Source organism: Trichechus manatus, unplaced genomic scaffold (genome assembly GCF_000243295.1).
Source record: "Trichechus manatus latirostris isolate Lorelei unplaced genomic scaffold, TriManLat1.0 scaffold00004, whole genome shotgun sequence".
Classification (NCBI taxonomy): domain Eukaryota; kingdom Metazoa; phylum Chordata; class Mammalia; order Sirenia; family Trichechidae; genus Trichechus; species Trichechus manatus.
The window spans coordinates 24,820,419-24,837,592 of NW_004443940.1; positions in this window are offsets into that span (position 1 = coordinate 24,820,419).

Sequence of the window (17,174 nt, forward strand, 5' to 3'; positions counted from 1 at the left end):
TCCCTTCACTATCGACCTTTAACATTACAATGATTTTAGCATCCCTTGGTGATCTTTGTCTAAAATCAACTATTTTACGGCTGCTTTCAGAATGGTGGTTTCCTAATTTCATCTTTCCTTTTATTATTATTAGTTGGCACTCTTCCATAGAAGAGAGCTTTATCTCACCAAGTAGCAGTGTACTGCTGTTCCTTTTAAAAAGACAGGAAAATATGTGTAAGCTTTTCCCCTTACGGCCAATTCTCAGAATAAGGAGTTGGTGTAATAATCTCCCCCTTTGGTAGCAAATGACTCTGCTTTCGCTCTAGTGCTCTCTTTCTTTCTCCATTTCACCGTGAGGATATATTTCAATAAATAGTAATATGTCTTCTTTGTGACAGTCTAATTTCTCCAAATTTGGCTAGTGGGAGCCTCTCCAACATGGCTCCTGTGATTGTACGAACTATTCCCCATTAGACTTGAAGTACTTCCTTGATTTCTGGCCTATCAAGATGTTTCAGGCTCATATTATACTTTCCTTGTTCCAGAACTGGAATCAGCCATTCCTCCGAGAAGTTTTGGTTCCTTTTAGTGAGGAAAGATATTTAGAAACCAGTGTCTGGGAGCTAGGTGCACACAAAGGTGACCTGGTGATGCAATGATTAAGCACTCAGCTGCTAGCTGAAAGGTCCGTGGTTCAAATCCACCAACAGCTCTGCAAGAGAAAAGACCTGGCGATCTCCTCCCATAAAAATTACAACCTAGGAAACCTTATATGGCAGTTTTACTTGTTCTATAGGGTCTCTATGAATTGGAATTGACTCAATGGCACACAACAACAGGTGTACCCAGGGCCATTGGGATGTTAGTGCTAGGTCTTTTCAGTAGAAAGGTCTTGGATACACACATACGTGCATACACACATACATACACACCTCTTTTTGAGATTTCCACTACACATGACAATTCAAAGATGGTGACACTCAGCATTAGAGAGTCATTGATTCAGCAAATATTTTTTGAGCAACTGAGCATTTACCATGCTATTGGCACTGGGGACACAGTGATGAATGCAAGTCATGTGAATGTCTGGGAAAAAGACAATAAACTAATAAATATATAATGCTATATATATTATGTACATTATGTATAATATATGATGTTAATATATATAATAAATATATAATGTTGTATGTTAAACATATAATGTTAAATAATTGTAAGTGCTATGAAAAATATAATAAAGCTGTGCAAGAGAATAGACAGTGTATTTTTGCAAAAGGAGGGAATTGTATTTTAGATCAGATGGTCAGAGAATTAAAATTTGAGGACAGACTGTAATAAAGTGACAGAGGTAACCATGAAAATATCTGTGCTAAGAAATTGTTAGACAGAAAGAACAGCAAGGGAGAAGGCCCAGAGGTGTAAATAGCTTAGCATGTTCAAATATTGGTGAAAAGAGCAATGCCATTGGAATGGACTAAGGGAATAAGGTTGGGGAGGCACTGATAGAAAATTAGGTAGAGGAAGTAGGCAGGGCCAAATTGGTAAAGGATCCTGTAGGCCATCATAAGGACTTTGAGATTTTCTTCAAGTGTAATGGAAAGCTCTTGAGTGACTTTGAGCAAAGGAGTTACACAATTTGTTTTTCCTCTAGGAAGACCACTCTGGCTGCTAATGGGAGAACAGACTGTATTGATACCAGGAAATTAGCTATATGGCTACTGTAATAGTCCAGGCAAAATGATGTCAGCTTGAATGTATAGGGCAGCAGTGGCTTTGATGAGAAGTGACCACATTCAGGGTGAATTTAGAAGGCAGAGCTGTTGGATTGTGCTAATGGATTTGATGAAGGTTATGAAAGAAAGAAAGGAATTAAGAATGATTCCTGGTTCTATGGTAACATTTACTGAAAAGGAAAATCCTGGGAAAAGAGTGACTGGTGGGGTACATCAAAGAGTTTCGGTTTGGGACATATTGAATTGAGATGACTCTTAGGCATCCAAAGGGAGACACAGAGTGGACAGTTGGATTTGTGAGTCTGGTGCTCAGGAGAGAGGCTGGAGATAGAAACATGAATTGGGTACTCACAGGCTAGAGGTGGCATTTAAAGATGTGAGACTGGACAATGACTACAAACACAGAAGAGAAGACTTTAAGAACTGAGTTATGAGGCATGGCAACATTATGAAGCCAGGGTGAGGAGGGGGATCCGCTAAAGGAGACTCAAAGAAAGCAGCCCGTGAGGTAGGAGAAAAATCAAGAAGGTATGGTATCCTGGAAGTGAAGACAAGAAAGTGTTCCAAGGAGGGAGTGATCAGACGTATCCAATGGCTGATAGGTCAAGTAAGGTGAGAACTGAGAAGTGACCTTTCAGTTGGGAAGGATGTAAGTCACTAGTGACCTTACAAGAAAAATTTTAGTGAGTGATGGGTGTGTATGTCCCAATGAGGAGGCAGAAAAAGAAGAGGTGGAGATGTGTAACAAAGCACCCCAGAAGGTTCTGCTATAAAGAAAAACAGATAAATGAGTGGAAATAATCAAGCAGGGTAGAAAAAAAAGCTGAAGAGATTAGTGGAAATAGGAGATGTCTCCTGCAATCATCAATAGCAGGCACAATTCCAAATGGGACATGGACTAGAGTTGCCAGATGGTTCCAATAAAAATACCTGGCACATTTTGTAAAGGTCTGTTATGTGCCAGTAAAGTTCACACTGTTTTACTTAATAAGCAAATTGTCATAATAGGAACTGGTGATAGTCAAGGGAGTGAAAAATGAAGCTAATGCCCAAGTCATATTAAAATACAAGAAGAATAAAAACTTCCTTAATTTGAAAATACCAAGCATTAAATCCCAAGGATTTTAAAAACCGTTTTCCGCAGCAGGAAGTTCAAGTACCAGACGGTCTGCCTGAAAACTGGACAACGTGTAACCCTGGTATTAATTGCTTCCAGCATGACTGCCTCAGTAGCAATATGTGCAGTTTGGAAGTGAATACATAGCTGCCTGGGATGACATCTGCTTCATTTGAAAAGGTGTTCCCTACCTCTGGAAACTTCTCTCATTTAAAATTCTACTACAACTTGGTCTAGATACTAGATACTAATAATAAAGGCAAACCATTGACACTGAGTTGTACAGGTAGAAATTGCTGAGATGGCGTATGTTTTCTTATATATATTTTCACCACAATAACAATAAATAAACCATTGACTTTCATTATGTAAATGTCCCTGATTGACCATCTGTCCTTTACCTTTCTCTCTCTCTCTCCATTTTCTCTAGCTCCTTCTGCCTATTCCATTTCTTCAATTTTGAGTAAGAGGAGGTTACAACTTCAAAGTCAAGTTGAGTGAATATGCCATTTCCATAATCCTCATAATTCCCCTCACTCGCCCACACTCATTCCTTCACTTCTCTTTCCCATTTTGCTTTTCTATCAATGCTTTCTTCCAACCATTCCGTCGTTTAACTTCTCACCAGTTATTCTCTTATTCGTCTTTGTTTTCATCTTTCTTTTCACAAAACTTTTCCTATCCGGCATTCCTTCTCATTGGTTCCACCTTTCACGTTCAGTTGGCCCTTCCCATCTTTCTAGCTCATCGTTCCCCGTATCTGAACTGCCCTTTCTTCCTATGGAAGAATGTGGGTTAGAGGTTCCACATGCTAGGATGCTAATCATAAGGACCCAAATGTTTGTGTTGCCAAGTTCATCAAAAGGGGTGATAACGCTCCCTGGGGAACAGAGTTCTTCACTCATGCAACATTAGACACTTTGAGAACAGATTTCATTTGTCACAGACCTTTCCACCTACCAGTTGTGTAAATTCTCTTAAGCTCAGTTTTTTCCAGTGTAAAGTTAGGATGATAATAGTATGTACTTCAAAGGATTTTAGTGACATTTAAAAGAAAGAAAAAGAGTGTAAAGTGCTTAGCACAGTGTGCGGTGTGTTTATTACATATTAGTTGTTATGTTTTTAATTATTTCCTTGATTTTTTATTGCATCCGTTATTATCAAATAATTAAGATTGAAGAAACTTAAATTTTTAAAAAGCCAGCTTTCAAAAAGAAAAATGTCAATATTGAGTTTAAAGACTTGATTAGTGTCTACAACATGCATCTGTCAGGGTTCCGACAAGAAATCTGCGGCTTACTCAACCTGGGTAATTTCAGGAGAATTTAATAAAGGCCTACTTGCAAAAATATATTGACATAAGAGGTAGTGCAATACCCTGGGGCTTGTAATTCCAGGAAGCCATTACTAAATGAGGCTCGAAGGAGCAAGGGTGGGAGCAGGTAGATGGAAGGTAACTGGTTACAAGGAAAAGGCTGCCTGACAGAAGTCATGGCCGTTGGTACGAGGTCACATCATGCAACTGGGAGGCTCCAAAGGAATACATTGTCCAAACTCTCTACCCTCCCTGCTTTTGATTTGGATCCCCTGACAATGCTCCCTGTTGACCAAACCCATGTGAAATTCAGCTTCCTGAGACCTGCAACAGATGGTAAAGTGTGGAGGATGAATCTAGAGGGGCATCGATTCTGGTTTGGTAGTGATCCCTTTAGGTGAGTCTGGAGCTGTCGGTTATTCCAAGTCCTCAGTGATCACGTTATGCGCGCTCAATTACAATTCATACTGTTTGTATATTCAGTCAAATGAATGAATAAACGTCTATGTCGTCCAGGTTCCTAGTCATCTTAGTGATTACCTCCATCTTTAAATCGGAACTAAGTGCTTTACCATGGCTCTGTCTATAAATTCATAGCACATTTATGACCTAAGATTACAGCTGCAATTGCCATTATATTTACATATTTATTATAATGACGATACGATAAGTATGCCTTAATTAGATGATGATACTGTAACTAACAACCCATACTACTTAATTCATGAGGAAGATTAGAAACAAGATACTATATGTATTTCCTCTCAGGTTCACACCTCCTAACTCTGCCAGCTTGTTTTAATTAGCTCCTTCTGAAACATCTTGGGCTCTCCACCACTAGCTGCAATCGAGGCCAAAATAGGAGTCTGTTGTTGGAAGGGTAAATCTGCAAGTGAAATGTAGGTACTCATATGAGTTGTTTTTTTGCCAGTATTTAAATTCTCAGTGATTGCATAAAACCACCTGAGAAAGAGATTAGCCTCTTTATCTCAAGGAAAACCCTATTTTCTCTTTTCTGATCATTAAAGTTACATAATTTGTCACATTTCCTACCTGTCTTGGCTGAAAGGAAGGTTATGGGCCAAAGTTTGTGCTCAAATATATCTACTATTTAATAATAACAATAGAAATGTATTTTATTTCTTATTTTACTCCATTTCCCCCATTATCCCAATTTTTATTTTATGTTCTTTTAAACAAATTCAAAGTTTTGAGGGCGTTTTTGTGACTATGTAATATACAAAATAATGTTTTCGATATTTGCAAATTCTATATCAGGCACGTTTTTATAAGCTATGCAAATTATTTTCTGAGTAGACGCCAGTCCCAAAATTGCAGAGCTCATTTCTTCACGGAAGATTGATTTGCTTATCAAATTATATCAAAATTGGTGCATTTAGGATTCAATGCTTCTCTACTGAACTGAACTCAACTACAAACTCACTTTTATGGCTGTACAATAATAATAACAATAAAAATATGTAGAAACAAAGAAGGCCTTTAAAGGAGACCCTCCAACAGCTTAGTGCAGAATTTGGTAATTCCACCCAGATGCTGTAATCATAAGGACCCAAATGTTTGTGTTGCCAAGTTCATGAAAAGGGGTGATAACGCTCCCTGGAGAAGAGAGTTCTTCACTCATGCAACATTAGACACTTTGAGAACAAATTTCATTTGTCACAGCTCTGTCGTGTTGGCACTGAACAATATAAAACTTGTCCATCATATTAATAATCAAAAGAAATGTTGATCTATCCAGAGCAATTTAGGCTAGAAAGTTATTTGAAGCGGCAAAGCTTTTATGCGGCGTCCAGATGTTCCATGATGAATTATTCCAAACAAAGGAGCCAAAAACATTTCAAGTTAGTACTGTGAAATTAGCTTTCCTTATTGATGGGACGCAAGAAGCGGTTGCGTTTAAGAGTCTCTATAGATACATCCATCTACCTTTTGATATGGAACATGCCCATGAGCCTCTCCTAACAATTTGCCTTAATCTGGAAGGATGAAATGTTAGACTGAAATATTATAAACTGCTGCATTAATTCAAAGAAGGTAAAGCTTTATAAAACAACTGCAAGTGAGCCTCCAGAAAAAGTGAGAACCAATCTCCCCCTTAACCGCCCAACATAATGTGGCCAGCAGTCCCAGCATCTTTCACTTACTGAGTACTTAATGCAACCCAATTCTTTCATGGTGCAAATAGCTAAATGTTTTGAGAGCACCAGCTGCTTTTAGCATTAGGCCATATAATCCTGATGTTGAAGACTTTCTACAAGCTCTCCCTAAACGAGAGGGGGGATTGAGGATTAAAGTTTTATACCAGTAGATGGATTAAACTAAGATATAAATTATGCATTAGACTACACTCCACTGATTTTGCTCTGAAAGAAGTTGATTATTTTAGGCTTCTCGTGTCAGAATAGATTTTTCAGTCTTTCAGGATTGTGGATTAGTGGCTTTGATGCAGAAAATACATTATATGGAGAAAACAGCAGCCAGTCCTTGCCCAATAAAATGTGAGATAGGAAAATATCTGTTTCTGTTTTTTAAATGCTTAACTGTTGTCTTTATTTCTTTATTATTGTTCATAGGGAGGCTAGTTATGAAATAATGAGATAATTTCTAATAGGGAACAGAAGCTTAATTCACAGTCAGGGTCTGCTTATCAGGGTCTGTTTGGCTCACGAATGCCCAGCTTTTGACTAAGAAGGTGAGAGTGACTTCTGACTTGCAGCCACCTTCCCGGACAGCTATTGATTAATTATCCCCGTAGAGAAGAGAAGAAAGGGAGGACTTTGTAGGGTTGACACCAGACTGCTTATAGGACTCTGTTAATTTGGGGTTTCCTAGGCTGTAATCTTTACAGGAGCAGACCACCAGTTCTTTTCTCCAGCAGAGCCACGGGCGGGTTTGAACTGCTGACCTTTCAGTTAGCAGCCAAGCAATGGTTAAGACATTGTGCCCCCAGGGCAGCCTAGGAAACCCTGTGGGGCAGTTCAACTCTGTCACATAGGGTTGCTAGGAATTGGAATAGACTCGATGGCACACAACAACAACAGCGAATGCTTTTAAGATTTGGCGATCTGGTTTAGCGTTACCATTTATTTCAACATCATTTTCAAGTCCTGACCTTGGCTAGCACTTAAATCTAAAGTCTTCTATGCATGCAAGTACAGGGGACATAATTTCAAATATATGTATAGAAATAACTGGAAAGAATATATGAAATCAGGAATATCTTGGGAAAAAACTCAATTCACCTGATGTGGTAGTTTCTGAACACGGTACTCAATTTTATGATCCTGATACTCGTTTCTGGTTTTTGCTTTGTTTCAACAAATCTCTGTTCGGTGTGTCACCTTTTTATTTTTGTTTTTTGGGAGAGCTTAGCTCTAATTTCTAACATAAAATAAATAAAATCAGTACAATGACAGGAGAACTAACAACCCAAGAGCTAACATTTATTGAGCTCTTGTTCTGTACAGGTAATGTTCGAAATGCTATACAAGTGTTAAATCATTTAATCCTTAAAACAGCTCTATTATCTAGGATCCCTGGTGGCGCAGTGTTAAGAGCTCAACTGCTAACCAAAAGGTTGGCACTTCAAGTCCACTAGCTGCTCCTTGGAAACCCTGTGGAGCAGTTCTACTCTGTCCTATAGGGTCGCTGTGAGTTGGAATCAACTCAGTGACAACAAACAACATGATATAGGTGCTATTATTACCCCCATTTTACAGATCAGAAAAGTGAGGCACAAAGAGGTACAGTAAATTGCTCAAGGTCATGCAGTTAATATAGGGCAGGGTCAGAATTCACACCTAGAATATTTGACTCTAACTCATGTTCTTAACTAATACTGTACAAGCAATAGTGTCCTCTTTATCTTAAGGCAGTATTTTGGAAACAGCCAAAGATTTCACTTACCTTGTTTTTCTACAATAGTCTCTAGTGTTAACACAGCCCCGGGTGCTGTAGAAAAAAAAAAAATTAAAGGATTAAACATAATATCCACACTAAAGAATCTAATGATCTGCTAGATAGCTAAATATTAAAGGAAAAGACAAGTCTATCACACTTTGAGAAACAGGGTATAGAATATTTACATACATGTGCAGAAACATACACACACTCAAATGCATCTGGGCCAATTTTTGAAAAATCGTTGGTCCTCCTATTTGCTAATTATTTTAGAAATCTTAATGACGTGAAAGTCGATTATAATGTAAAGGGGAAGAAAATAATCTCATTCAGGTGTATTTACTAAATCAAGAAGTCATAAAGGTAACGTTTACCTAAAGGCTGGACTTTGAATGTTTGGATGAAGACCAAGTAGCATACACTTACATGCAAGTCATTACCAAAATCTTCCAAGTTAACATGGAAAAGGAATTAAGTAGAAATAGAGCATGATAATTAATATAGTAGAGCCATCAGATTTTGAAGGAGCTAAACAGATATTTCCAAACATGGCAACACAGTATCTGAGGATACTAATTAAAGGACTTCAAGAGTATGGATTGTCTTAGTTATCTAGTGCTGCTATAACAGAAATACCATAAATGAGTGGCTTTAACAAACAGAAATTTATTTTCTCACAGTTTAGGGGGCTAGAAATCCAAATTCAGGGCACTAGCTCTAGGTGAAGGCTTTCTCAGTCAGCTCTGGCGGAAGCTTCTTGTCTCTTGGAGCTTCTGCTCCTGGGTGATCTTCATGTGGCTTGGCATCTCTCTTCCCCCATCTCTGCTTGCTCACTTACTTGTTTAATGTCTTTTGTATCTCCAAAGAGATTGACTTAAGACACAGCCTAAACTAATCCTGTCTCATTAACGTAACAAAGAAACTCATTCCCAAGTGGGATGATAATCACAGACATAGAAGTTGGGATTTGCAACACGTATTTTTGGGGAACAAAATTCAGTCTATAACATGAAGGAAAATGTTTTTTAGGGAAAACTTATCGGCTTGGGTCTCACAAAATAAACGGGCCTAATATTTGTTCCCTGGACATATCTATTGAGCTCCAATAGAAGGAGACCACCACAATTCTTGTAACTTAGGAAGATCTACGTGAAAGCGGTACCCAAAAATTAACCATTAGAAGGGAGGAATGTTACCCATTAGCTGAAACTCACGTCCTTCTCAGTCTTAGCTCCATGGTTATATTTTCAGACCCTTGGGAGACAGAAGGCTATAGACAAAACTGAAAGAGCTAGAACTTTTTACAACATTATTGCTGTTGTTAGCTGCCATCCACTTGATCCCCAATTCATGGCGACACCATACACAACAGGATCACACCATTGGGATCCATAGGGTTTTCAAGGCTGATTTTTGGAAGTAGATTGCCAGGCCTTTCTTCCTAGTCTGTGTTAGTTGGAAGCTCCACAGAAATCTATTTAGCATCATAGCAATACATAACCCTCCACTGTGTGGGGGAATACTCCAAATTGAGGCACCTGGCTGGAATAGAAGAGCCAAATATATAAAAGACTCACCCCTCTCTCAGAAGGAGGGCGCACTTGGTAGATTGCTCTCTGCCCTGTGCTTCCCCAGTTTGTGTATTGTATTACCCTCAATAAATCTCTTTGCTTTTACTTGAACAGAAGTGAGCGTTCTTACTCTTGGACAACGGACAGATGGGTGGTGGCGGCACTTGAGGTGCATTGGCTGGGAATCGAACCTGGGTCTCCACGTGGAAGGTGAGAATTCTACCACCGAACCACCACTGCCTTTTTCTATATTAGGGCACATCCCTCCGGTGTCTCCAAATGGGGAGTAACCCAAAGGCAGAGACATGTTCTCCCCATCTGAACAGAAACCACTGACTGCATAACTTCGGCTCTGTGGCAGTTCCCAGCATCAGAAATGGCACCTGGCAAGTGGCAGTCACTGTAGAAGACTCTGATACTCACCAAGAGCAGCCTTGTTTGGCCCCTGGACACCCTTTTAGCTCAGTAATGAAGTCATTCCCGAGGTTCACCATTCCGCCAAAGATTAGACAGCCCCATAAAACAAAACGAGACTAATGGGACACAACAGTCCAGGGACAAGGACTAGAAGGCAGGAGGGGACAGGAGCTGGTAATAGGGAACCCAAGGTTGAGAAGAGACAGTGTTGACATGTCATGGGGGTGTTAACCATTGTCATAAAACAATATGTGTACTAAAACAAAAACAGCTTTGTTTGTGTACTTATACATCACTTTTCTCTGGATCCCTAAATCCTTTGGCGCACTAAGTTTCCATATTAGCAGTTGGTTAAGTTCGATTCCTTGCCGAAGCATCTCAAGCACAGCCACCACCAATCTGTCAGTGGAGACTTACCTACTGATTATCAATAGGTGCAGCAGAGCTTCCAGACTAAGATGGATTAGGAAGAAAGGTCTGGTAATCTACTTCCAAAAATCAGCCAATGAAAACCCTATGGATCACAACTGTCTGATCCACAACCAATCATGGGGATGGGGCAGGGCTGGGCAGCACTTTGTCCATTGTGCACCACTATGAGTCGGGGTTGACTCAATCACAGGTAACAGCAACAAGATAGTAAGTAGGTGGTGAAAGTGAGTGAAATTTGAATTGTTCCCGAGTGGAGTGAGGCAACAGAAATGAAAGTGTTCTGTGTTGTTACTTCAGACACGTACGTATATAAACCGTGTGCGTTATCTTTCAAGACCAGGCTGATGGGAAAGCTATTACAAAATCCAAAGCTTAAAGAAGAACTCGTTCATTCAATTAAAGAATAATTTCCTATTAATTTTTGTATTCTGTTTTTACGTTCTCATTCAAGAATACTGCAAAAAACTTAACGATGGACTTGAAGCTAAAACGGACAGAAACCGTAAAGTCGAAGATAGTTAACTACGTAGCCAAAGGGCAGTTATGCATTCAGTCATTGAAAAGAACATTAAACAGGCACGGAATCCAGACCGCAGCACCAACAGGGACAAACGTGAGTCCTTGGTTCATTCTTGCTCCTGAGTTCCAACTCCTTCAAGCTTGCAAAGCTCTCTTAAAACTTGCAAATGAGGTACTCTATAGAGAGAAAGAAATCCTTGACAGTTCCAAGGAGAGAGATGCTTAAATTTTCAAAGGCTCCCTTGGCCCTGGGAGTTAAGAGCTCTGGCTGAACCTCCAGATTGCTTATAAAACGGAGATATGAAGACCGCTCTTTTTTTATTTCAACAGACTGGAATAAAACCATCCTGCAATTTGCAACATTTTCAACATCTCTCTCTCAACAGCTTCCCTGACCTTTTCTTGTTATGTACGGACCGTTTTCATTAATCATTTTTCTTCTTAAGGTTGAATTCATTAGGTTTAAAAGCTTATATAGATTCATAGCTGTTAGTCATAATTAGTTGCTTAAAAGGGTGTGGTGGGGGGTGATTAGTGCCTCATTAGCACTTCTCGGTTCCTTCTCAAATAATAGCAAGTTTTTACTACAGCAAAAACGGTCAGGTTCTGGAGAAACTGACCTGTATTAATAAATTAGATTAAAAAATATGCTTACGTCCTTCTGTGCATAAATTATTAAGCTACAGATTGAGATAGTGTCTTTTGTCCTGCACATAAAATCAAAGGAATACAGGGAAGTGGTTATATCCTTCATTCCAGTTGACACACACTTATTGTGTCCCTGTTTCATGCCTACCACTGTGGTTGGTGTGGGCAGAGCAAAAGAATGCTGTCAGGGCAACTGTCTGCAAGGTGCAGAAACGTATCCTTCAGCTACACGGAGATGTTTACATCCAGGAAGTAGTTAGAAAACAATATAAGGCTTGCACTGGATGTAGCATTTTTGAGCCTGACGGCTCAACAGTGCTGGTGAGGAAGAGGACAAGTTCCTCAGACAGGCAAGGAGGCCAGGCTTCTAACCTGGATCTGCAGCCTGCTACGTCACCTCGGGCTGCGTCTTTAATCTTTGAGTCTTTTTTCTCATTTGTAAAATACAGGAATTGAGAAAGTCTCTAGAAAGCTCACCCAGCACAGTGCCTGACAATAAAGATCTCGGCCAGAGAGCAGCGTAGGGCTGAGTTTTATCAGGAAATGTGTGATGTGCCACTTAGGGAGGCTAATGGAAACAGAGTTGGTAGTAACAGCCATCCAAAGTCCACACGGAGTTTGAGCCCTACCCTCTACTGCTTTTCTCGTCATAGCTGGGGTTTATGTTCATTTTCAGGCCCGCTGACAGGTAAGAGACTTTGATGACAATGGACGCCCAGTGGTCAGGTCCTCAGACTGGGTTAGGCTGGGGATTCAGTGCGTTCGTACATGACAAGCCATTAGCAGACTGCCTGGCACACAGCACACACTCAGTAATTGTTAGCTGCTGTTGTTGCTTTTCTTATTATTATTACTATTATTGTTATTTTAATTAATTATCTGGTTCAAAATAGGCCTTCAAAATATAATAAGGGATATTATGGTCACCGGCTATTTGAAAAGCTTAGCTATAGAAAGGAGTAGAGGACAGGATTCACTGTTATTTAAGAGGGCAGATTTAGGGCCTTTTAGCCAAGAAAGAGCTATATTCTACAGGAGGAAACTCTTTTTTGTGATTATAGCTGCCCAGTGATTCAATGACTGTTTTGAAACGTAGAGAACTCTCTTACATCAGAACAGTTGCCAACACCCAAAGGAGTTAGTTCTAGATGATGTCCAAGATCCTTTCCGCTTATCATAGCAGATAAGGAATAAGAAATAAACATAGTAATAAATTGTATGAGTCTGGAATTGGCCTGCTCCTCAGCGTACAGGAAAATCTGCGTAGGCACTAAAAGATGATGGTTTTGACTGTGTTCTCTAGACCATTGGAGACCTGGTTAGAGACTCAGATACATCATAAAAACTGCTGTGTCCACTTGGGCTCCTCTGAGCCTCAGTTTCCCCATGTACAGAACATAGATAATAAAAATACATTCTTGTTTTGAGGCATTAATGTAAAACACTTAGAGTAGCTAACAATTAGCATCATTATGATTGTTGGGTAGGAAAGAGGACATTCTAAAGAGGGAAAATAAAAACTGAAAAGCAATTTGGTACATAAACCTAAACCAAACCCATTGCTGTTGAGTCAGTTCTGACTTATGGCAACCCCACGTTTCAGAGTAGAACTGCGCCCCATAGCGTTTTCAATGGCTGTAATCTTATGGAAGTAAATCACCAGGGCTTTCTTCCGTGGTGCCACTGGGTGCATTCAAATCACCAATCTTTTAGTTAGTAGCCGTGTGCAAGTCATTTATGCTGCCCAGAGACCTTAACGAGGCATCTAATAAATGTTTTTTAACTGAGTAAAATGGAACATTGAGATAAGTAGACCGATTGGAGCTACAGTGTTAATTAAGGATCTAAGATAGGTAGACCGATTGGAGCTACAGTGTTAATTAAGGATCTAAGATAGGAGAAAGGCAGGGGTCAGATTATTGAAGGTCTTAAAATATAAATAAGAAGTTGCTCTCAAGTCATTTCTGACTGTGGAGACCACTATGTGTGACAGAGTAGAACTGTGCTCTATAGGGTTTCTTTCGATGTACCTCTGGGTAGACTTGAACCTCCAGTCTTTCTAATTAGCAGCCAAACATGTTCATCATTTGTACCACCCAGGGACTATTGAAGGTCTTAGAGGCTCAGACACAGATGATAGATTGATTTAGAAAAAAATAGGTCATAGAATATTCCTAATTAGGAAAGAGCAAGGTAAAAGCATGATTTCAGAGAAATTCTTCTGGCAGAGCTTAGAAGTTTGCAAAGAATAGTCGCATACGTGATCCCATCTGATCTTCACAACCTCTCTGTGAGGGTTAGAGCACTTGTTATTGTCCCCAATTTTAGAAGAAAAATAGAGGCTCAGGGAAATGAAATGCTCTGCTCTTATGGCAAAACTGTTCAGTGTCCTCACTACGTCTTCTGATACCCCACCTGGTATAACTCACCACATCGCAGCCTAGAACACAGAATCCTAGAGAAGATTATGAGGCGGAGCTGAAGATTTCACAAGTATTTGGTAATTCACTGAAAACATTTTTTATTTCACTGAAGTAAATAATCATCATCTTGGTGATACTTTTCTTATTCTATAATATTTGCTGCCAAACTTTTGGCATTATTTGTTAAACAAGGTAAATGTAATTCTCCCCTTCCTCAATGTCTGCAATTGTGAAATTAACAGAAGCCTCTGAAAGTGCCTTTGTTCATTCATTTTGGCTTTTCACCAAATCGCTGCCAGTCAAATCCTCCAGGATTTCTACTGTAAACCCAAGTTCTATTATGATGATTTTATAACACAAATGGAGTGCCTGGGAGATGCAAATGTTTGTCGCTCAGCTGCTAACCAAAGGATTCCAGTTCACCCAGAGGTGCCTCAGAAGAAAGACCTGGCAATCTACTTCTGAAAAAATCCACCATTAAAAACCCTATGAGCACACTTGTACACCGCCACATAGGGTTGCCATGTGTTGGAATCGATTTGTCAGCAACTGTTTTTGTTTTTGTTGTTTTTTGTTTGTTTTTTTAACAGCGCAAATGGGTTCATTCTGAAACTCAAAGAAAAAGTGCGTTTGCTAATGAAAAAAATAATGGATAACATTCACTGAGTGCCTACTATGAATTAGGCACTGTTCTAAGTACTTCTTGCACTGATAAGCAATTTAAAACTTGGAGCAACCCGTTAACTGATGTTGTTATTGTCCATATTTTACAGACGGGGAAACGAAAACCCAGAATGGCTAAGAAATTCACCCAAGGCCTTATGATGTCCCATTGGCAGATTTAGGGGCGAATCCAGTGCAGCGCTCCAGATTTGTGTGGATACCCACCACGTTGCACTGTAGTCCGCCAGTGGGACAAAGAACTTTTGATGGAACTAATTAATGTCTGTGTGTGTGTTAGGGCAGAAAGGTCAGAGAACCACATGGACTCTACCAGAAACAATGGTGATTGGGCCAATCTTCACAGACTTACGGCTGAGCTTTGTGACGTGAAGGGCTGCGATGAGAAACTGAAATTGCTGTGTTCACACAAAAATCTCTGTGAGACTCTGGGTCTGGGCACAGCCTTCCTGTGGGATCCTGGAGACAGGATGGCACGAAGGTGTGTTTGCATGTGGGAAGGCGGGGAATTCTACTGCAGCAGAGGTTTAGGCATAACCCAATGGCAGAAGCCCCCAACAGGAAGTGGCAACAGGGAAGAGAGAGACAGCACCAGCTGCAGTGCGGTGAGGAGGTGTCTTCGGAGCTCCTTAGGTGGCCTCCCCGAAGGGATGGGGTAAGAAACAGCAGATTTTTCTTGTTGCCTGAGGGTACTTTCTCAGCAGCACCCACAGGGTACTTCTTGGGTATTTCCAACTATATTTGGCAAGACTTTGGACGGTAAAACAAGAAGTCACACAACAGCTGCCAGGATGGAAAAAAAAAAGAGAAAACAGTTGTTACATACACTTCAGTCAATAATCTTATACCATCGCAGAGAACACGCGTCCACTCCTGAGGGTCTCTTTTTGTGTCTTTTCAAGGGAACTGAGGAAACCAGAGCCTCATTCACTCTCCAATTCAGTGTTAAAGATTGACAAACACACCAACGTGTCCTAAAGTTCAAAGAAACTGATAAAGCTTTGGTTCTCTAAATCAACATAGAAAATAAGAGAAATGGTACTATCCAAAGGCCTTTCTCAAGGCAAAGAAGTTACCTTTTAAAAAACAGGCGCTGTTTGTTGAACTTGACAGGAAAGCCAATTTTTGTCCGAGAAGACAAAGATCTAATAAAGCAAATTCCTGTGGAGTGCCTTGCTTGACCTTTGACAAATCTAGGTAAATCAGAAAGCATTGATCAGTTAGGAATAATTTATCAAGTATCTACTGTTTTAGGACTTTGTCCTAGTTGTTTTTGAGAGGATGAGAGAAGAATAGGGTGTTGGGAAGAAAATTTTAAGAAATGAGAAGTGATGTGAGCCCTCTTAGAAACTCATAGTCTAGCTGGAGAGAGATTAAACTATTCTGGCAAGAAGTCAGACCTATCCCAGACTAATCCACGATTTTAAAACCTCTGTTCATCTCCGCTCAGCTCGAATCAGGGATATCAGACAAAAGGAAGTATATGTGGAGACATATAAATAAGCCCAACTCCACTCATCCCTGGGCCCAGAAATCATGCACAAGGCTACAGGTGTGAGAAAAAGCAACAGCTGTGCATCTCTGGGAACCAGCTGTTCTTGCCCTCCCTGGGGGGGACAGCAGGTAAGCAGAGCCCCGTGCTCCCTGGGGCTGGTGGAATGAAAAGTTCAAGCTGGAGGACACAGAAGGGGAGGAAGATGGCAGTGACATATGCAGTTGATAAGAGAGTTGGCAGCTGCCTGTGTGGTGATTGGAGGATGAGTCGCATCTGCCCAAAATATCCCTCCAACTGACTTTGTCACCCGACCTGAGATTTCCCTTTCATAGTGCATTTTGGTGTGAAAGACATCGCAAGCCAAGCTGTCAAGACTTAAATACATCAACCCTTGGCTCCAGTCCACCTTTTAGCTTTTAATAGAGTGGCCACACGTCTTCATTTGCCTAGAACAGCCCAGGATTTTGCTCTGGCTTTATTTAAAGAGTGCCCACTTTCAATCTCAAAAGCGTTAGACTTTACTCAGCCACTCTAGGTTCTAATCACCTAGAACAGATCTGGTAGAACAAACAGAAAAGAACATGTTAACGACAGTGAGAAGGAAAATCTGAACATCTGAAGGCTGGCAAAGGAAGACGTTCCCTGGGCAGACACTAAACCGGTGGCCTTCAAGTCAACTATGACTCCTGGTGACACCATGCGTTTCAGAGCAGAACTGCGCTCCACAGGGTTTTCAATGCCTGTGACCTTTCAGAAGTAGATCTCCAGGCCTTTCTTCTAAGGCACCTGTGTGTGGACTCAAACCTCCGACCTTTCAGTTAGCAGCCAAGCACGTTAACCATGTACACCACGTGGGAACTCCTGGGTAGACATTAGACCCCACCAAAAGGATTCAGACAAAAAAAGAAAAAAGATGA